The sequence below is a fragment of the Bombina bombina genome, chromosome 2 (assembly GCF_027579735.1).
Source record: "Bombina bombina isolate aBomBom1 chromosome 2, aBomBom1.pri, whole genome shotgun sequence".
Lineage (NCBI taxonomy): Eukaryota > Metazoa > Chordata > Amphibia > Anura > Bombinatoridae > Bombina > Bombina bombina.
The window spans coordinates 1,353,413,226-1,353,437,068 of record NC_069500.1 but is presented as its reverse complement, the minus strand read 5'-3'; positions in this window follow the sequence as shown (position 1 = coordinate 1,353,437,068).

Here is a 23,843-nt window from a genome sequence, read left to right as displayed (position 1 = left end):
GCTCACTTTAGGGGATAGGTAAGGTAGATGGCGGCGGTGTTAGGGGCTCACTTTAGGGGGTTATAGATTTAATATAGCTGGCGGCGGTTTAGGGGTTAATAACTTTATTAGGTAGCGGCGGGCTCCGGGAGTGGCGGTTTAGGGGTTAATACATATTTTATTGTTAGGCTAGTGAGGGGGGATAGCGGATAGAGGGTTTGACGTGTCGGGCTATGTTAGGGAGGCGTGTTAGGCTATGTTAGGGAGGAGTGTTAGACAGTGCGGGTGATTTAGACTTTAGTCAGGTTTTGTAGGCGCCGGCAGTTTCTAACGTGCCGCAAGTCACTGGCGACGCCAGAAATTTGTACTTGCGCAGATTTCTGGACATCGCTGGTTTGTCAGACTTACGGCACGTTAGCATCTGACGGCGACATATATGGGATAGCTCGAGTTGCGAGCTGAAACTGCGGGCGACGCGGGTTCCCTCGCTTGCGCCGCAAACTACGATCTATATCGGATCGCGCCCCAAGTTGTTATTAGTATTGTTGCTCTGTTTTCCTGCAAGGAAGCAGAACAGCAAGTTGTTATTAGTATTGTTACTCTGTTTTCCTCCAAGGGTGCTGAACGGCAAGGGCGCGATCCGATATAAATCGTAGTTTGCGGCGCAAGCGAGGGAACCCGCGTTGCCCGCAGTTTCAGCTCGCAACTCGAGCTATCCCATATATGTCGCCGTCAGATGCTAACGTGCCGTAAGTCTGACAAACCGGCGATGTCCAGAAATCTGCGCAAGTACAAATTTCTGGCGTCGCCAGTGACTTGCGGCACGTTAGAAACTGTCGGCGCCTACAAAACCTGACTAAAGTCTAAATCACCCGCACTGTCTAACACGCCTCCCTAACATAGCCCGACACGTCTAACACGCCTCCCTAACATAGCCCGACACGTCTAACCCTCTATCCGCTATCCCCCCTCACTAGCCTAACAATAAAATATGTATTAACCCCTAAACCGCCGCTCCCGGAGCCCGCCGCTACCTAATAAAGTTATTAACCCCTAAACCGCCGCCAGCTATATTAAATCTATAACCCCCTAAAGTGAGCCCCTAACACCGCCTCCATCTACCTTACCTACCCCCTAAAGTGAGCCCCTACCCCGCCGCTATTTTAAAATTATTAACCCCTAATCTAATCCCCCTACCCCGCCGCCATCTATATTAAATTATTTAACCCCTAAAATACTAAACTATCCCTACCACTAAACCTAAGTCTAACCCTACAAATAGCCCTGAAAAGGGCTTTTTGCGTGGCATTGCCCCAAAGTAACAGCTCTTTTGCCAGCCCTTAAAAGGGCTTTTTGCGGGGCATGCCCCAAAGTAACAGCTCTTTTGCCAGCCCTTAAAAGGGCTTTTGGCTGGGCTTTGTCACAAAGTAATCAGCTCTTTTGCCTACAATCTACATCCCCCTGCACCGCGGCCACCTATAATAAATGTATTAACCCCTAATCTAATCCCCCTACACCGCCGCCAGCTATATTAACTATATTAACCCTAATTATATTAGGGTTAATATAGTTAATATAGTTATTATATTATATTTATTAACTATATTAACCCTAATTATATTAGGGTTAATATAGTTAATATCGTTATTATATTATATATATATTAAGTATAAAAACCCTATCTAACTCTAACATCCTAACTAAACTCTTATTAAAATAAATCTAATATTAATATTATTAATTAAAATATTCCTATTTAAATCTAAATACTTACCTATAAAATAAACCCTAAGATAGCTACAATGTAATTAATAATTACATTATAGCTATGTTAGGGTTTATATTTATTTTACAGGTAAATTGTTAACTATCAATAAATTAAATAAACTACAAATATCTATCTAAAAATACAATTAAATAAACTAAACTAAATTACAAAAAAAAAAACACTAAATTACAAAAAATGAAAAAAAGATTAGAAGATTTTTAAGCTAATTACACCTATTCTAAGCCCCCTAATAAAATAATAAAGCCCCCCAAAATAAAAAAATTCCCTACCCTATTCTAAATTAAAACAAGTTCGAAGCTCTTTTACTTTACCAGCCCTTAAAAGGGCCTTTTGTGGGGGCATGCCCCAAAGAAAACTGCTCTTTTGCCTGCAAAAAAAAACACAATACCACCCCCCAACATTACAACCCACCACCCACATACACCTAATCTAACCCAAACCCCCCTTAAATAAACCTAACACTACCCCCCCTGAAGATCTCCCTACCTTGTATTCACCCCGCCGGGCAGAACTCCTCATCCGATCCGGGCGATGTGTTCCAGCAAGCGGCAGTGAAGTCTTCTTCCATCCGGGCGATGTCTTGAAGCAAGCGGCAGAGAGTCTTCTTCCATCGGCGACGTCTTCAAGCAAATCGGCATCTTCAATCTTCTTACTTCGCTCCTCCGCCACGGAGCATCCTTCCGGCACGACGACTTCCCGACGAATGAGGTTCCTTTAAATGACGTCATCCAAGATGGTGTCCGTCGAATTCCGATTGGCTGATAGGATTCTATCAGCCAATCGGAATTAAGGTAGAAAAATCTGATTGGCTGATTGAATCAGCCAATCAGATTCAAGTTCAATCTGACTGGCTGATTGGTTCAGCCAATCGGATTGAACTTGAATCTGATTGGCTGATTCAATCAGCCAATCAGATTTTTCTACCTTAATTCCGATTGGCTGATAGAATCCTATCAGCCAATCGGAATTCGACGGACGACATCTTGGATGACGTCATTTAATGGAACCTCATTCGTCGGGAAGTCGTCGTGCCGGAAGGATGCTCCGCGGCGGAGGAGCGAAGTAAGAAGATTGAAGATGCCGATTTGCTTGAAGACGTCGCCGATGGAAGAAGACTCTCTGCCGCTTGCTTCAAGACATCGCCCGGATGGAAGAAGACTTCACTGCCGCTTGCTGGAGCACATCGCCCGGATCGGATGAGGAGTTCTGCCCGGCGGGGTGAATACAAGGTAGGGAGATCTTCAGGGGGGGTAGTGTTAGGTTTATTTAAGGGGGGTTTGGGTTAGATTAGGGGTATGTGGGTGGTGGGTTGTAATGTTGGGGGGTGGTATTGTGTTTTTTTTTGCAGGCAAAAGAGCAGTTTTCTTTGGGGCATGCCCCCACAAAGGCCCTTTTAAGGGCTGGTAAGGTAAAAGAGCTTTGAACTTGTTTTAATTTAGAATAGGGTAGGGAATTTTTTTATTTTGGGGGGCTTTATTATTTTATTAGGGGGCTTAGAATAGGTGTAATTAGCTTAAAAATCTTGTAATCTTTTTTTTATTTTTTGTAATTTAGTGGGGGGGGTTTTCGTAATTTAGTTTAGTTTATTTAATTGTATTTTTAGATAGATATTTGTAGTTTATTTAATTTATTGATAGTGTAGGTGTATTTGTAACTTAGGTTATGATTTATTTTACAGGTAATTGGGTAATTATTTTAACTAGGTAGCTATTAAATAGTTAATAACTATTTAATAGCTATTATACCTAGTTAAAATAATTAACAATTTACCTGTAAAATAAATATAAACCCTAACATAGCTATAATGTAATTATTAATTACATTGTAGCTATCTTAGGGTTTATTTTATAGGTAAGTATTTAGATTTAAATAGGAATATTTTAGTTTATAATATGAATTATATTTATTTAATAAGAATTTAGTTAGGGGTGTTAGGGTTAGATAGAGTTAATATAGTTTATATAAATACTATAGTAACTATATTAACTATATTAACCCTAATATAATTAGGGTTAATATAGTTAATATATATAATGTAATAACTATATTAACTATAATATACTTAGGGTTAATATAGATAATATAGCTGGCGTTAGGTGTTAGGTTTATTTTAGCAGCCAGTTTAGGGAGTTACGGGGCTCCAATAGTCAGCGTAAGGCTTCTTACGGCTGCTTTTTGTGGCGAGGTGAAAATGGAGTAAGATTTCTCCATTTTCGCCACGTAAGTCCTTACGCTGTATATTGGATACCAAATTGCGCGGTTTTGGTATACCTGCCTATGGCCCAAAAAACTACGGGCGACGGCAGAAATATACGCGCGTAACTTCTAGGTTACGCCGTATATAGGATACCAAACCCGCGCAAATATTGGCGTCGCCGACTTTTGTGGGCGACGATTTTTATCGGATCGACCCCCTAGTTGTTATTAGTATTGTTATGCTGCTTTCCTGTAAGGGTGCTGAACAGCAAGTTGTTAATGTTATTAGTATTGTTACTCTGTTTTCCTGTAAGGGTGCTGAACAGCAAGTTGATATTAGTATTGTTACTCTGTTTCCATGCAAGAATGCAGAACAGCAAGATGTTATTAGTATTGTTACTCTGTTTTCCTGTTAGGGTGCTGAACAGTAAGTTGATATGAGTATTGTTACTCTGTTTTCCTGCAAGGGTGCAGAACAGCAAGTTGTTTTTAGTATTGTTACTCTTTTTTTTCCTGTAAGGGTGCTGAACAGCAAGTTGATATTAGTATTGTGACTCTGTTTCCATGCAAGAATGCTGAACCGCAAGATGTTATTAGTATTGTTACTCTGTTTTCCTGTAAGGGTGCTGAACAGCAAGTTGATATTAGTATTGTGACTCTGTTTCCATGCAAGAGTGTGGAACATCAAGTTGTTATTAGTATTGTTACTCTGTTTTCCTGCAATAGTGCTGAACAGCCAGTTGATATTAGTATTGTGACTCTGTTTCCATGCAAGGGTGCGGAACAGCAAGTTGTTATTAGTATTGTTACTCTGTTTTCCTGTAAGGGTGCTGAACAGCAAGTTGATATTAGTATTGTGACTCTGTTTCCATGCAAGGATGCTGAACAGCAAGCTGTTATTAGTATTATTGCTCTGTTTTCCTGCATGGTACTGAACAGCAAGTTGTTATTAGTATTGTTACTCTGTTTCCATGCAAGGGTGCGGAACAGCAAGTTGTTATTAGTATTGTTACTCTGTTTTCCTGTAAGGGTGCTGAACAGCAAGTTGATATTAGTATTGTGACTCTGTTTCCATGCAAGGGTGCGGAACAGCAAGTTGTTATTAGTATTGTTACTCTGTTTTCCTGTAAGGGTGCTGAACAGCCAGTTGATATTAGTATTGTGACTCTGTTTCCATGCAAGGGTGCGGAACAGCAAGTTGTTATTAGTATTGTTACTCTGTTTTCCTGTAAGGGTGCTGAACAGCAAGTTGATATTAGTATTGTGACTCTGTTTCCATGCAAGGGTGCGGAACAGCAAGTTGTTATTAGTATTGTTACTCTGTTTTCCTGTAAGGGTGCTGAACAGCAAGTTGATATTAGTATTGTGACTCTGTTTCTATGCAAGGATGCTGAACAGCAAGCTGTTATTAGTATTATTGCTCTGTTTTCCTGCATGGTACTGAACAGCAAGTTGTTATTAGTATTGTTACTCTGTTTTCCTGCAAGGGAGCAGAACAGCAAGATGTTATTAGTATTGTTACTCTGTTTTCCTGCAAGTGAGCAGAACAGCAAGATGTCATTAGTATTGTTACTCTGTTTTCCTGCAAGGTTGCAGAACAGCAAGTTGTTATTAGTATTGTTACTCTGTTTTCCTGCAAGGGCGCGGAACAGCAAGTTGTTATTAGTATTGTTACTCTGTTTTTCTGTAGGGTGCTGAACAGCAAGTTTTTATTAGTATTGTTACTCTGTATTCCTGCAATGGTGCTGAACAGCAAGTTGTTTTTAGTATTGTTACTCTGTTTTCCTGCAAGGGTGCTGAACAGCAAGTTGGTATTAGAATTTTTACTCTGTTTTCCAGTAGGGTGCTGAACATCATGTTGCTATTAGTATTGTTACTCTTTTTTCCTGTAAGGGTACAGAACAGCAAGTTGTTATTAGTATTGATACTCTGTTTTCCTGCAGGGGTTCTGAACAGTAAGTTGTTATTAGTATTGTTACTCTGTATTCATGTAGGGGTGCTGAACAGCAAGTTGTTATTAGTATTGCTACTCTGTATTCCTGTAAGGGTGCTTAACAGCAAGCTGTTATTAGTATTATTACTATGTATTCCTGCAAGTGAGCAGAACAGCAAGTTGTTATTAGTATTGTTACTCTGTTTTCCTGTACGGGTGCTGAAGAGCAAGTTGTTATTAGTATTTTTATTCTGTTTTCCTGTAGAGGTGCTGAGCAGCAAGTTGTTATTGGTATTGTTACTCTGTATTCCTTTAAGGGTGCTGAACAGCAAGTTGTTATTAGTATTGTTACTCTTTTTCCTGTAAGGGTGCTGAACAGCAAGTTGATATTAGTATTGTTACTCTGTTTTCCTGCAAGGGTGCAGACCAGCAAGTTGCTATTAGTATTGTTACTCTGTTTTCCTGTAGTGGTGCTGAACAGCAAGCTGTTATTAGTATTATTACTCTGTTTTCCTGCAAGTGAGCGGAACAGCAAGTTCTTATTAGTATTGTTACTCTGTTTTCCTGTAAGGGTACAGAACAGCAAGTTGGTATTAGTATTGTTACTCTTTTTTTCCTGTGAGGGTGCTGAACATCAAGTTGTTATTAGTAGTGTTACTCTGTTTTCCTGTAAGAGTGCTGAACAGCAAGTTGTTATTAGTATTTTTATTCTGTTTTCCTGTAGTGGTGCTGAACAGCAAGTTGTTATTAGTATTGTTACTCTGTATTCCTTTAAGGTTGCTGAACAGCAAGTTGTTATTAGTATTGTTTCTCTGTTTTCCTGTAAGGGTGCTGAACAGCAAGTTGTTATTAGTATTGTTACTCTGTATTCCTTTAAGGTTGCTGAACAGCAAGTTGTTATTAGTATTGTTTCTCTGTTTTCCTGTAAGGGTGCTGAACAGCAAGTTAATATTAGTATTGTTACTCTGTTTCCATTCAAGGATGCAGAACAGCAAGTTGTTATTAGTATTGTTACTTTGTTTCCATGCAAGGATGCAGAACAGCAAGCTGTTATCAGTATTATTGCTCTGTTTTCCTGCAAGGGTACTGATCAGCAAGATGTTATTAGTATTGTTACTCTGTTTTACTATAGGGTGCTGAACAGCAAGTTATTATTAGTATTGTTACTCTGTTTTCCTGTAAGGGTACAGAAATGCAAGTTGTTATTAGTATTGATACTCTGTTTTCTTGCAAGAGAGCAGAACAGCAAGATGTTATTAGTATTGTTACTCTGTTTTCCTGCAAGGGAGCAGAACAGCAAGATGTTATTAGTATTGTTACTCTGTTTTTCTGCAAGGGTGCTGAACAACAACATATTATTAGTATTGTTACTTTGTTTTCCTGCATGGGAGCTTAACAGCAAGTTGTTATTAGTATTGTTACTCTGTTTTCCTCCAAGGGTGCTGAACGGCAAGTTGTTATTAGTATTGTTACCCTGTTTTCCTGTAAGGGTGCTGAACAGCAAGTTATTATTAGTATTAATACTCTGTTTTCCTGCAAGGGTGCAGAACAGTAAGTTGTTATTAGTATTGTTACTCTGTTTTCCTGCAAGGGTGCGGAACAGTAAGTTGTTTTTAGTATTGTTACTCTATTTTCCTGTAGGGTGCTGAACAGCAAGTTTTATTAGTACTGTTACTCTGTTTTCTATAGGGTGCTGAACAGCAAGTTGTTATTAGTATTGTTACTCTGTTTTCCTGCAAGGGTGCTGAACAGCAAGTTGTTATTAGTATTGCTTCTATGTTTTCCTGCAAGGGTGCAGAACAGCAAGTTGTTATTAGTATTAATACTCTGTTTTCCTGCAAGGGTGCAGAACAGTAAGTTGTTATTAGTATTGTTACTCTGTTTTCCTGCAAGGGTGCGGAACAGCAAGTTGTTATTAGTATTGTTAGTCTGTTTTCCTGTAGGGTGCTGAACAGCAAGATTTTATTAGTATTGTTACTCTGTTTTTCTGTAGGGTGCTGAACAGTTGTTATTAGTATTGTTACTCTGTTTTCCTGCAGGGATTCTGAACAGTAAGTTGTATTGTTACTCTGTTTCCATGCAAGGGTGCAGAACAGCAAGTTGTTATTAGTATTTGTTGTTTTTTTTATTTCTTTTTTTATTAGATTTTCAAAACATTATTTAAACACAAATCAAATCTCATAGCAAGGGTTACATTTTTACCTTCAAAATTACCGTACACTGTTAACCGACATCCTGACTAATTATCATCATATACTTCTTGCATTAAACTTAAATACCAAAAAAAAAGCGAGCCACTAGGAGAGAGAAAGAGAAAAAAAGAGTCCAGTCTTGTCTTTTCCACGAGGAGTCTGCATTTTTCATTTAGAAGCAAACAATATATTAACAAGAATTAAATCCCAAACTGGCCAAGATCTATCCAGTGCTGAGGTAGCTCACCCTCCAGAATAAGGGAAAAAAATACCGGAGAATTCTTGAATCTTTCAATAAATTGATGTTGTAGAGGTATTGACCAGGCACTTATAAAATTCTTACACTTTGCAAAAAAGGCTCTGAACTGCAAATCAAAATTTAGTTTAGTGTCGTATGATTCAATTGTCATTTGGAGTGTTAGTATATTGGCTAATTCAGAAATAGTAGGAATATTTGTATTTTTCCATTCCTTTAATAATTGATTCCTTACAGCCAGTATAGTAAAGTTAATGATGAGTTGATCTCCTTTATTTCTTCTATCTGAGTCTAGAAAGAAAACCTGTGGCAAAGTAATAGTAATTTTATTCTCAAGATGTTTATTCAGCCAATAATTAACTTTACTCCAATATTGGTTGATTTTAGGGCATGACCACATGCAGTGGATGATATCTTCCATCTCTGCTTTACATTTAAAGCAACAACTGGTTTGTATATTTTTAGAAATTTTATACAACCTATATGGAGTAAAAACAGAATTTATGTTTACCTGATAAATTTCTTTCTCCAACGGTGTGTCCGGTCCACGGCGTCATCCTTACTTGTGGGATATTCTCTTCCCCAACAGGAAATGGCAAAGAGCCCAGCAAAGCTGGTCACATGATCCCTCCTAGGCTCCGCCTACCCCAGTCATTCGACCGACGTTAAGGAGGAATATTTGCATAGGAGAAACCATATGGTACCGTGGTGACTGTAGTTAAAGAAAATAAAATATCAGACCTGATTAAAAAAACCAGGGCGGGCCGTGGACCGGACACACCGTTGGAGAAAGAAATTTATCAGGTAAACATAAATTCTGTTTTCTCCAACATAGGTGTGTCCGGTCCACGGCGTCATCCTTACTTGTGGGAACCAATACCAAAGCTTTAGGACACGGATGAAGGGAGGGAGCAAATCAGGTCACCTAAATGGAAGGCACCACGGCTTGCAAAACCTTTCTCCCAAAAATAGCCTCAGAAGAAGCAAAAGTATCAAACTTGTAAAATTTGGTAAAAGTGTGCAGTGAAGACCAAGTCGCTGCCCTACATATCTGATCAACAGAAGCCTCGTTCTTGAAGGCCCATGTGGAAGCCACAGCCCTAGTGGAATGAGCTGTGATTCTTTCGGGAGGCTGCCGTCCGGCAGTCTCGTAAGCCAATCTGATGATGCTTTTAATCCAAAAAGAGAGAGAGGTAGAAGTTGCTTTTTGACCTCTCCTTTTACCTGAATAAACAACAAACAAGGAAGATGTTTGTCTAAAATCCTTTGTAGCATCTAAATAGAATTTTAGAGCGCGAACAACATCCAAATTGTGCAACAAACGTTCCTTCTTTGAAACTGGTTTTGGACACAGAGAAGGTACGATAATCTCCTGGTTAATGTTTTTGTTAGAAACAACTTTTGGAAGAAAACCAGGTTTAGTACGTAAAACCACCTTATCTGCATGGAACACCAGATAAGGAGGAGAACACTGCAGAGCAGATAATTCTGAGACTCTTCTAGCAGAAGAAATCGCAACTAAAAACAAAACTTTCCAAGATAATAACTTAATATCAACGGAATGTAAGGGTTCAAACGGAACCCCCTGAAGAACTGAAAGAACTAAATTGAGACTCCAAGGAGGAGTCAAAGGTTTGTAAACAGGCTTGATTCTAACCAGAGCCTGAACAAAGGCTTGAACATCTGGCACAGCTGCCAGCTTTTTGTGAAGTAATACCGACAAGGCAGAAATCTGTCCCTTCAGGGAACTTGCAGATAATCCTTTTTCCAATCCTTCTTGAAGGAAGGATAGAATCCTAGGAATCTTAACCTTGTCCCAAGGGAATCCTTTAGATTCACACCAACAGATATATTTTTTCCAAATTTTGTGGTAAATCTTTCTAGTCACAGGCTTTCTGGCCTGAACAAGAGTATCGATAACAGAATCTGAGAATCCTCGCTTCGATAAAATCAAGCGTTCAATCTCCAAGCAGTCAGCTGGAGTGAAACCAGATTCGGATGTTCGAACGGACCCTGAACAAGAAGGTCTCGTCTCAAAGGTAGCTTCCAAGGTGGAGCCGATGACATATTCACCAGATCTGCATACCAAGTCCTGCGTGGCCACGCAGGAGCTATCAAGATCACCGACACCCTCTCCTGCTTGATCCTGGCTATCAGCCTGGGGATGAGAGGAAATGGCGGGAACACATAAGCTAGTTTGAAGGTCCAAGGTGCTACTAGTGCATCCACTAGAGCCGCCTTGGGATCCCTGGATCTGGCCCCGTAGCAAGGAACTTTGAAGTTCTGACGAGAGGCCATCAGATCCATGTCTGGAATGCCCCACAGGTGAGTGACTTGGGCAAAGATTTCCGGATGGAGTTCCCACTCCCCCGGATGCAATGTCTGCCGACTCAGAAAATCCGCTTCCCAATTTTCCACTCCTGGGATGTGGATAGCAGACAGGTGGCAGGAGTGAGACTCCGCCCTATGCTTTGGGAAAGCCCCTAAAGAATAAGGTGTCTAAAACAGTGCCTGCCGATATTATTATATCAAAATACCCAGATAAAATGATTCCTCAAGGCTAAATATGTGTTAATAATCAATCGATTTAGCCCAGAAAAAGTCTACAGTTTAAATAAGCCCTTGTGAAGCCCTTATTTACAATCGTAATAAACATGGCTTACCGGATCCCATAGGGAAAATGACAGCTTCCAGCATTACATCGTCTTGTTAGAATGTGTCATACCTCAAGCAGCAAGGGACTGCAAACTGTTCCCCCAACTGAAGTTAATTGCTCTCAACAGTCCTGTGTGGAACAGCCATGGATTTTAGTTACGGTTGCTAAAATCATTTTCCTCATACAAACAGAATTCTTCATCTCTTTTCTGTTTCTGAGTAAATAGTACGTACCAGCACTATTTGAAAATAACAAACTCTTGATTGAATAATGAAAAACTACAGTTAAACACTAAAAAACTCTAAGCCATCTCCGTGGAGATGTTGCCTGTACAACGGCAAAGAGAATGACTGGGGTAGGCGGAGCCTAGGAGGGATCATGTGACCAGCTTTGCTGGGCTCTTTGCCATTTCCTGTTGGGGAAGAGAATATCCCACAAGTAAGGATGACGCCGTGGACCGGACACACCTATGTTGGAGAAATAGTAGTTATTATGCAATTTTATTTGAGATTCCTGCCAACTTATATTAGTAGTTGCTTGTTCTGAAAGGCAGATACTCTTTACAATGTCCTGTTCCGATATATTCGGGAGTGTTCTTAATATATTATTTTTAAGTTTTCTTATATTGTTTTGACCAGACTTAATGATTAAAGATCTATACCAGTAAGAAATTGTTCGTCTACCTGTCTCATATAGCTTAATTCCATTAGGGATCTCTTTGGCACCCCAATCGAATCCACTTGTTCTAATTAATTGCGTAACGTAACTTCTTATCTGTAGATAAGCATAAAAATTCTTAACCGGAAGAACATATGTAACAGAGAGATCTGTGAATGACTGTAGTGTCTTATTATCATCCTGGAGAAGATGGGAGATATAAACAAGTCCCTTCTCCTTCCATTCTTGGAAGACCATATGCCGTAAACTTGGTGAAAAATCTAGATTACCTGTGATAGGTAAGAGTTGAAAGGACTTTGAATTGTGCCCCATTTCTTTACAATATTTTTTTTTTTAAATTTATTTTTTTATTGAGGTTTCAAGGATATACATAAAACAGAAAAGCAACAACTCAACATTACATCAATAAGTAGAGCTATAGGGCGGCATAGTGAGTTACATCTCTATGAAGAAACAGTATATATTACCAGTGTAAATGTCAAAGGTAACCTATTAATAAGTAGTAGAGTGAAGGTTTGAGTTTCTATCTATGTAACAAAGTGAGCTTAAGTGATAAATTATGTCCTACAAACCAAATCTAATAGAAAGACTCTGAGCAGTGTGTTGCACAATGTTGAGTCGCTATGTAAGTGACCTCTATTTTTAGTTTAAGTTAGGTTATGGTGGCTAGGCTCATGTGTAATGCAAAGTAATGAAGGAAAAACCCAAAAAGGAGAGAAAACATGTTCAAGTAGAGTGGTGGGAACCTGGTATGTTATCTCTGAGGGTGGGCAGTTTATTTATGGTTCCACAGGAGAGGGTTTAAGGCGTATGACCAATGAGCTAAGCTAGTAAGCAGGATAGAAGGTGGTGGGGGGGGTACAGCGGGCCAGAGCCGCTCAGAGGGGGGTGGGGGATATTCTAACTATATAGACCGGGCCTCTTAGTATGTAGCATTAAGGGTAGGGGTTGCATCAAGATGACAAGTGAGGAAATATATGTAAGTGAAATCCACTATCAGTGGAGAAAAGGGCCTAAGATGAGAAATGGAAGTGGATATGTAGGGGACAGGGGTGAATTTAACCAAGAGAGTGACAACTGATGGATTCTGTACTTAATACTGAATTATGTAGGGTAGAATAAGGGGGGGGGGGTATGATGTTATAAGTTTTAGGATAACAGGGATAATTCCTCTGTATTTAGGATAAGGGGTGAGACCCAGAAGGTGTAAGAGGTGTCATATGTTATGAGGGGGCTGTAGGCAACGCTTAATTGTATAAGGTAGGAAAAGAGAAAAATACTTTGTTCAGAATGGGAGGTAGTGAGCCGCTGAACAGTCTTAGCGTACTATTCTGTCCTCTCTATCTGTCTAATAATAAATAACTGAAAATACCTCACAACCCTTGCTGATCTATAGTGGTATACAGCTTTTGTAGGTGAGAACTATAAGATAGATAGCTCTGAGCTCAAGAGACTGGAAGAGGCTTCCTATGGGAGAGGGCTAGGGGCTGCTGTGTAGATTATGGACAGGCAAACAGGAGGGCAGTAACCGTCATCTTAAAGGGTAGGGAATGTATATATGCCCAATATGTACCGAAGAGACAGAGTTCTGCAGTATATATGTCCCATTGACCATATTGTTTGTGTGTTCTATTTTAGCTGAACCTATATTATTAGATAAAAGGTAGGCTGCACCACAGGCGATTTGTAATAAAGGCATATAACATTTCAAGCATATTATACAGGTCTAGGTGTAATATTAGGTACAGGGATAATGTCCAGTATTAGGCAAGTTGGATACCCCATTTGGTACTCATAGGTGGGTTAAATTATTAATAAGGGTTGTCTGAGCATGCAGTAGATTTAGTGACGTGATATTAATTCTAAGTGGAAAATTTACATCATAGAGGGACTCTAAATTTGGACAGTATTAGAGTAGTAGCAGTCTCCCTGTATGACTTAATATTACGGAACATAACAGACATAACATGAACATCACAACAATCTATGAAACTAAATAGCTGTGAAAAGTGAAAGGTTATGATCAGTTCCCTGGTTATAAGAATGAGTCCTGATCGACATAGTTAACTGTACTGTCTCAGCCGATCCCCCGCAGTGTATGGAAGCGGGCATTTGGATAATCAGTCCATAGGAATCCGTTCTCGGCATTTGAAGAGTTCCGCTGGTAATACCCTACGGCTGACAGAGGGTCATCTAGGTGCTTAGGGGTTTCATTTGCTGGTAAGTACATAGTGGTGGGGAGCAAGCACATGGTATCGTTTAGGAGGATAGAGCCTAGCCGGGACCCACTCTCGACCGGCCGCATCTCCAGCGGGTCCGGTTTCGGCTTGATATCATCAGGCAAAATAGCAGGGTGTAGGCGTGTAGGCAACATGGCGACTGGGAATGAAAAGTCAGATGTAAGCCCCACAGTATCTCCGGGTAGAGAGGCTACGGGATCATCTCCATCTGGGGGCTGACGGCAAGCGTTGCTGCAAATTTCCGAGATCTCAGTCTGTATGGCGCTTAGGTTAGATGTATGGCTTAGGCTTAGAGCATCACTAGGGTTGAGGCTTTCTGTTTTCAAAGTCGCCATGAGGGAGACATGCTGTTCGTCTAATTTGCGTGAGAGTAATTGGAATAAGGCTGTGAATGTAGGTTCCATTATAGAAGCGCAGATTCTCATCCGTTTGTAGAACACAGTGGACAGGATGTACACTCCGTCTTCTGATGCAATTTTTCTACCCGGCTTAGTGTGAGGCCGGGGGGAGAGATGGTAAATTCGTGAGTTAGGCCGCAGTCAGAGGTCTCTGTTATTTAGGATCAGCTGCAATGCTAAAACATAGTGAAAGGGAGATCCTTAATGAACAATCCTCTTCTCCGAAAGAGATATAGCGAGTGTATTGGAGATATACTTCTAAAAACCAAGATTAAATGTCCAAATGTTCAGAGTAATATCGGAGCTAATAAGAGGCACGTCTGAACATGGCTGCGGCCAGGACACGCCCCCCTCTTTACAATATTTTTGCCAGGCAATGATAATATTAACAAAAGTCTGATTATGTACAATATTGCTTGGTAATCTATCTATTGAATAATGTAACCAGGCTCTTAAATCAAATGGGTCAACAAGTTTTGTTTCTATATCATAATAGGTGACATAGATTGCTTTTGCTTCTGTTAACCAGTCTACAGCAAATTTTATCATGCAAGTCCAATTATAATATTCCAAACTAGGCATTGAAAGACCACCATATCTTTTTTGTTGAATTAGTCTGGCCATAGATATTCGAGGCCGAGTCCTTCCCCATAGAAACAATGAGCATGCAGTATTAAACCTTCTAATATCTTGCTTAGTAATAAATAAAGGTAAATTCTGTAGCAAAAATAAAATTTGCGGAAAAAAAATTGTGTAAATTAACATAATCTTAGCGGAAATAGATAAATAATATAGCTTCCAGGTTTTCATCTCTTTTGTCATATTAGCAAATATATCTTCATAATTAAGTGTGTACCAGTCATTAGGGTTCCTAGAAATTTTAATTCCCAGGTATTTCATGTTTTCTACTTCCTTGAAAATATGTGGAAAATTACTCTGTTGGGACTTATGAATACATAGAATCTCAGATTTCGAAGGGTTAATTCTATAGCCCAAAAATTTACCGAAACAGTTAATAAGATAAAGAGACTGTGGAATACTCTGACTCGTATCACTTAAATATAGTATGAGGTCATCTGCATAAAGGTATAAGAAGACTTTCTGCTTTCCCAGTACAATTCCTTTTAGTTCCGGTCTAAGCTATATTGATAGTGGTTCTAAAGAAATATTAAAAAGGAGGGGGGACAGAGGACATCCTTGTCTCGTACCCTTCTGCAATATAATATATTGAGAGAGTAGACCATTAACCAGTAATTGTGATCTCAAATTTTTATAGACCATTTTAAGCATATTAACTATATTTCCGGAAAAAAATAAATTTCCTAACGCCAAAAACAAATGCTCCCATATAATTGAGTCAAAGGCCTTTTCGGCATCTAATGTCACTAAGGCCAGATCTGTCCTAAGCCTAGATTTTTTCCACCCTTTATTATGGTAGTTGTCTATGGTCAGAAGTACTTTTCTAATATTACGAGCTACATTCCTTCCTGGCATAAACCCTGTTTGATCAGTATGGATTATTGTTCCAACTACTTTTTTAAGTCTTTGGGCCATAATTGACATTAATAATTTATAATCATTGTTCAGGAGCGATATAGGACGGTATCCACCCAGATCCTCTGGGTCTTTACCTTTTTCATAGATAAGTGTTATGATTGAATCGGAAAAGTATGGAGAGTTCATATGGTTCTCACATAGATAATAATTGAATCATTTTATTAAAGTGGTGGATATCTATTTATTTAAGATTTTATACAATTCAGCAGGTAGCCTGTCTGGGCCAGGCGCTTTATTTTGTTTCATTCTTTTAATGGCGGATTCACATTCTTCTACTGTTATTGGATGATTAATCATCGATAATTCATCATTAGAGATTTTAGGTAATTTAATTTTCTGCCAAAACCCGATTTGCTCTTGTGTATCTATTTTTTTTTTAGAATAATTTTTTTGATAGTATTTAAAGAAAATATCTCGAATCTCAGTTGCTTGAGTGCACTTTTGCTCACTGTCTCTAATGCTTATTATCATATTACTATTTTTCCTGATTTTGTGAATTCTTGGTAAATGTTTAGCTGAAGTACCTTGGAATCCCTGGTAAAAAGCTCTGCTTTTTAGGTCATCTAGTGACCAAGCTCCCTTCAAGAAAAGCTCCCTGGCTTCTTTAGCTTGCTTATATTTATTCCAATGAATACTATTTGGGACATTCAAGTACTTCCTATATGCGTTTTTAAGCTGGTTAGCCAGTTGGATTTCTTGTTGTTTACATTTCTTTTTTATTTTGATCATATATGCTTTGATCTTGCCTCTAAGGACGGCCTTACCTGCTTCCCAAAAAGTTTCTATTTTATGTAGATACCCCGTATTATTTCTAGAATATTCTCTCCATGTTTCCACCAGCCAATTTATAAACTGTGGGCTATTGGTCATGTTATTTGGAAAATGGAAAGTATTACTATTCCTTCCAGTTAATGGAGATATCTGAAATGTTACACCAACTATGGCATGGTCTGAAAGTAAAATCTCTGAAATTTGTGACTCAATATCCAGTGATAGCAGCTTCTCTTCTAAAAGGAATAGATCTATTCTTGAAAATTTTCTATGTGACTTTGACTCACACTAAATGTTGTGCAGGTCAGGGTGCTGTATTTGCCATATATCTTTAAGATTTAGGGATTTACAAAAATCTCTAAAAAAATTGGCTTCCCTTAAATAATACCCTGGAGAGCTTAATCGAAGTCTATCTATCTCTGGATATTGAGTCATGTTAAAATCACCCGCAATCACTAGATTATGACCGAGATATGGAACTAATTTAGTTTTCAACTTATTCCAAAACTGGATATCTAATTTATTTGGTCCATATACGTTACAAAATGACCAAATTTTATTATTTAATTCTATTTGTATAATTATAAATCTACCTAATGAATCTAATTCCTGCTTTACAACTTTATAGGTGAGTTTCTTATTGAATAATATTGCCACCCCGCATTTCCTTTTACTACAAGGAGTGGCTATCACCTCAGCAATCCACCCAACCTTTAACTTATCAATTTCAGATGCCTTTAAGTGCAGCTCTTGTAGAAAAATTATATCTGGTTTCTGGAGTTTAAGCCACCTTAAAATATTTTTTCTTTTAATCGGGGATGTTATCCCTCCCACATTCCATGATACCAAATTAAATTCAAGATTCATAGTGAATCTACTGTAATCTCATCCATCTACCAGTACCATCAGGAAAAGGCAAGACAGGAGGGGGGAGGGAGGGAGGGAGAAAGAAGAGAGACAAGACTCTCTCTCTGTACAAAAAATTATAATCTACATTTAAAAAGCACTGCACTTAAAAATGTTACTTCTTCTGGCCCACTAAAAACAAAAAACAATAATTAAAATATACAAAAAACATTCCCTTCTATCAAAAGGAGGGGTTACATACTGAAACAAATTTATCATTGTCAACCGTAATTCAGCCATCTTGTGTATCCAGACAGATGCTTATAATAGGATTAATATCAATCCCTATGTGTCTTTCTATTGAGGAATGGGATTATCTTTCCTCTCTAAAGTTGCGGAGTCTATTTTATGTCTTTCAAAAAAGAGGTTCACCTCTGTTATACTATTGAGTATGTGGGTGGTCCCTTCCAAATCAACTAGTGTTTGTGCTGGGTATCTAATCATGGCTCTAAATCCTGCCTTGATTAGGGCCGTACAGTATGGGGCCATTTCCCTACATTTAGCAGAAGTTTCTGCCGAGAAATCCTGAAATAAGTGTATGCATGTCTTACCCACCATTAGTGCATTAATTTTTCTGAAATGTCTTTATCTTGAAAATTGAGGTACCGTATCACTACAATACGGGGTCTACTGTTCCCATCACTAAACCTCTTTATCTGTCCTGATCTATGTGCCCGTTCCACTGAAATTCCTTCTAATTGAATACTCATGCCAAGCAATTGGGGGAGTGTTTGTGAGGCAAATTTTATCAAATCTTCAAACTCACTGGTCTCAGGTAATCCTACCACCCTGACGTTATTACGCCGGGACCTATCCTCCAGGTCTTCTATTCTAGATTGTAGGGTTTTAATCTTGTCTGCATGATTTTTATGCAGAACTTTGTGGGTGTTTCTAGAATTCTCTAGTTCAGAAACCCTTGACTCTACCTCCGCAATTCAATTTGAGAATTATCGAAATTCATTTGTTAATCCCGCTATCTCTTTTTTAAGGGACTCAAACTGGGGGAGTATAAGCTCCGCTATTTGATTAAACATAAAATTTGCCTCTATATTTTGGGTAGGTTTACTTGTAGAGTCAGTTGAATTGTCTAGGGCAGATTTAGATTTTTTTTCTTTTTTGGCAGGCATCGCAGGGGATCTATTTTTAGGGTTGGTGATAAACCTTTCCATAAATATAGTGATAAGTGTAACTAAGTCATTTGAAAGAGTCGGAGTGTTGTGAGGAAAAAAGTAGGAAAAAAGTAGATACAAAGGGGCATATGTATCAAGCCCCGAATGGAACTTGATGCCCCATGTTTCTGGCGAGCCTGCAGGCTCACCAGAAACAGCAGTTATGAAGCAGCGGTCACAAAGACCGCTGCTCCATAACCTGTCCGCCTGCTCTGAGCAGGCGGACAGACATCGTCGGAAATCAACCCGATCGAGTACGAGTCCCTGCTGGCGGCCTATTGGCCATGAGTCTGCAGGGGGCGGCGTTGCAGCAGCAGCTCTTGTAAGCTGCTGGTGCAATGCTGAATACGGCGAGCGTATTGCTCGCCGTATTCAGCGATGTCTGTCGGACCTGATCCGCACTGTCGGATCAGGTCCGACAGACATTGATAACTAGAGGCCAAAGTGAGAAGTGGGAAGAAAAAAAAATCAAAAGTGAACAAAAAAGTGAACTTTGTGCTAGGTTTTAATACTGGTTTTCTAAAATGTATACCAGTATAAGAGCAAACTTTTAACCTTTCTTAATCCTTATTTCTACTTCTACATGTGTTGCTGCGGTGCAAAAAAAAAAAAAATTATAAATATAATTGTGTCAGTTTAGGTGAAAAAGTTAAATGGAAGGTGTTAGGTTTGCCTAAAAAAAAAAAAATAGCTCACTATCTATCTAAAAATATGTATCCAACAAAGACTTATATTCCAGTGATATTCTCTGGATCTATCACATATATATATATATATATATATATATATATATACACCACACTCACGTTTTACTGGATATACTTGCGGTCTCTTTGTAGCCACTCCACTGCAGGGCCGATACCCAGACTCTCCACTTCTATCAACACCGGTCCTTGCGGATCACCTTCCGTCCGCTCCGGTGCGACTCTCTCAATGGGCTTTGAAGGTGCTGGTCCGGGACTTTGTGTCCCTCTAGTTTCACCGGCTACGTTCTTCTTCTGCCTGTATGCAACTTCCGGGCGTTCCGGTACTTACAGGCTAGGATTAGGTTGCGGCCTTGGCGAAATGGCCATCAATCGTCTTATTGGGCATCTGGTGGACCCTGGTCCTTGGTCATCTCTCCGGGCAAACAGTAGACAAGCTGCCTATGGAGATTTGCAGACAGGGTAAGGAGTCTGGTCTCTCTCACTCGATCTCGTGTGCGGGAGCGTGCGTGGTGACGTCTTGCGTCATGCAGCGTTCTAACGGATGTCCCAGTCAATTATTCCTTATCTTATCTCTGTCCAGCAACAACTGCACAGGGAGTCGTTTGTTTAGTATTTGTTACTCTGTATTCCTGTAGGGGTGCTTAACAGCAATTTGTTTTTAATATTGTTACTCTTTTTTCTTGCAAGGGAGCAGAACAGCAAGATGTTATTAGTGATGTTACTCTGTTTTCCTGCAAGGGAGCAGAACAGCAAGAGGTTATTAGTATTGTTATTCTGTTTTCCTGCAAGTGAGCAGAACAGCAAGATGTTATTAGTATTGTTACTCTGTTTTCCTGCAAGGGTGCTGAACAACAACAACATAGTATTAGTATTGTTACTCTGTTTTCCTGCAAGGGTGCTGAACAGCAAGTTGGTATTAGTGTTGTTACTCTGTTTTCCTGCAAGGGTGCTGAACAGCAAGTTGTTATTAGTATTGTTACACTGTTTTCCTGCAAGGGTGCAGAACAGCAAGTTGTTATTAGTATTGTTACTCTGTTTTCCTGTAAGGGTGCTGAACATAAAGTTGTTATTAGTATTGTCACTCTGTTTTCCTGTAGGGTGCTGATCAGCAAGTTGTTATTAGTATTGTTACTCTGTTTTCCTGCAAGGGTGCAGAACAGCAAGTTGTTATTAGTATTGTTACTCTGTTTTCCTGTACTGTGCTGAACAGCAAGTTGTTATTAGTATTGTTACTCTGTTTTTCTATAGGGTGCTGAACAGCAAGTTGTTCTTAGTATTGTTACTCTGTTTTCCTGCAAAGGTAAAGAACAGCAAGATGTTATTAGTATTGTTACTCTGTTTTCCTGCAAGGGAGCAGAACAGCAAGATGTTATTAGTATTGTTACTCTGTTTTCCTATAGTGGTACTGAATAGCAAGTTGTTATTAGTATTGTTAATCTGTTTTCCTGCAAAGGTGCAGAACAGCAAGTTGTTCTTAGTATTGTTACTCTGTTTTCCTGCAAAGGTAAAGAACAGCAAGATGTTATTAGTATTGTTACTCTGTTTTCCTGCAAGGGAGCAGAACAGCAAGATGTTATTAGTATTGTCTCTGTTTTCCGGCAAGCAAGCAGAACAGCAAGATATTATTAGTATTGTTACTCTGTTTTCCTATAGTGGTACTGAACAGCAAGTTGTTATTAGTATTGTTACTCTGTTTTCCTATACAGGGAGTGCAGAATTATTAGGCAAGTTGTATTTTTGAGGATTAATTTTATTATTGAACAACAACCATGTTCTCAATGAACCCAAAAAACTCATTAATATCAAAGCTGAATAGTTTTGGAAGTAGTTTTTAGTTTGTTTTTAGTTATAGCTATTTTAGGGGGATATCTGTGTTTGCAGGTGACTATTACTGTGCATAATTATTAGGCAACTTAACAAAAAACAAATATATACCCATTTCAATTATTTATTTTTACCAGTGAAACCAATATAACATCTCAACATTCACAAATATACATTTCTGACATTCAAAAACAAAACAAAAACAAATCAATGACCAATATAGCCACCTTTCTTTGCAAGGACACTCAAAAGCCTGCCATCCATGGATTCTGTCAGTGTTTTGATCTGTTCACCATCAACATTGCGTGCAGCAGCAACCACAGCCTCCCAGACACTGTTCAGAGAGGTGTACTGTTTTCCCTCCTTGTAAATCTCACATTTGATGATGGACCACAGGTTCTCAATGGGGTTCAGATCAGGTGAACAAGGAGGCCATATCATTAGATTTTCTTCTTTTATACCCTCTCTTGCCAGCCACGCTGTGGAGTACTTGGACGCGTGTGATGGAGCATTGTCCTGCATGAAAATCATGTTTTTCTTGAAGGATGCAGACTTCTTCCTGTACCACTGCTTGAAGAAGGTGTCTTCCAGAAACTGGCAGTAGGACTGGGAGTTGAGCTTGACTCCATCCTCAACCCGAAAAGGCCCCACAAGCTCATCTTTGATGATACCAGCCCAAACCAGTACTCCACCTCCACCTTGCTGGCGTCTGAGTCGGACTGGAGCTCTCTGCCCTTTACCAATCCAGCCACGGGCCCATCCATCTGGCCCATCAAGACTCACTCTCATTTCATCATAAAACCTTAGAAAAATCAGTCTTGAGATATTTCTTGGCCCAGTCTTGACGTTTCAGCTTGTGTGTCTTGTTCAGTGGTGGTCGTCTTTCAGCCTTTCTTACTTTGGCCATGTCTCTGAGTATTGCACACCTTGTGCTTTTGGGCACTCCAGTGATGTTGCAGCTCTGAAATATGGCTAAACTGGTGGCAAGTGGCATCTTGGCAGCTGCACGCTTGACTTTTCTCAGTTCATGGGCAGTTATTTTGCGCCTTGGTTTTTCCACACGCTTCTTGAGACCCTGTTGACTATTTTGAATGAAACGCTTGATTGTTCGATGATCACGCTTCAGAAGCTTTGCAATTTTAAGAGTGCTGCATCCCTCTGCAAGATATCTCACTATTTTTGACTTTTCTGAGCCTGTCAAGTCCTTCTTTTGACCCATTTTGCCAAAGGAAAGGTAGTTGCCTAATAATTATGCACACCTGATATAGGGTGTTGATGTCATTAGACCACACCCCTTCTCATTACAGAGATGCACATCACCTAATATGATTAATTGGTAGTAGGCTTTCGAGCCTATACAGCTTGGAGTAAGACAACATGCATAAAGAAGATGATGTGGTCAAAATACTCATTTGCCTAATAATTCTGCACTCCCTGTAGTGGTACTGAACAGCAAGTTGTTATTAGTATTGTTAATCTGTTTTCCTGCAAAGGTGCAGAACAGCAAGTTGTTCTTAGTATTGTTACTCTGTTTTCCTGCAAAGGTAAAGAACAGCAAGATGTTATTAGTATTGTTACTCTGTTTTCCTGCAAGGGAGCAGAACAGCAAGATGTTATTAGTATTGTCTCTGTTTTCCGGCAAGCAAGCAGAACAGCAAGATATTATTAGTATTGTTACTCTGTTTTCCTGCAAGGGGGCAGAACAGCAAGATGTTATTAGTATTGTTACTCTGTTTTCCTGCAAGGGAGCAGAACAACAATTTGTCATTGGTATTGTTACTCTGTTTTTCTGCAAGGGTACTGAACAGCAAGATGTTATTAGTATTGTTACTCTGTTTTCCTGTAAGGGTGCTGAACAGCAGGTTGTTATTAGTATTGTCACTCTGTTTTCCCGCAAGGGTACTGAACAGCAAGTTGTTAGTATTGTTACTCTTTATTCCTGTAAGGGTGCTGAACAAAATGAGTGAAAATTTGGGATTACAATATATAATAATATATAATAATATAATATATGCACCTTTATCCCATGTATTCTGGAGTGAATCAGCTTGCAAGATGGCGGGTGTATACAAAAGAATTAGCAGATATAATCAGATTGCTCTCAGAGCTATTCTTATCACATTAAAGGGGCATTCCGGTCAAAATGTAAATGCACATAGATGAATTATATCTTTGAAAGGAAACAAATTTGCAATAACGATGTATTGGCAAAAATGCTTCTAGTAAAAGTTATCACTGTTTTAGTGTTAACATTTTTCTCTGCACAGGCATGTGAAGCATAGCTAGATATCTAACACCTGAAGTGCGGAATGAAAAATCTCCGTATTGCAGCAATTGATGTCTATGGGGGTAAAAAAGTTACGTTTAAACCTAACACCCTAACATAAACCCCTAGTCTAAACACCCCTAATCTGCCAACCCCGACATCACCGACACCTAAATAAAGTTATTAACCCCTAATCTGCCACTCCCGAGATCTTTGACATTTATAAAAGTTATTAACCCCTATTGCGCCGCTCCCCAACATCGCTGGCACTATAATAAAGTTATTAACCCCTATTCCACCGCTCCCCGACATCGCTGACACTATAA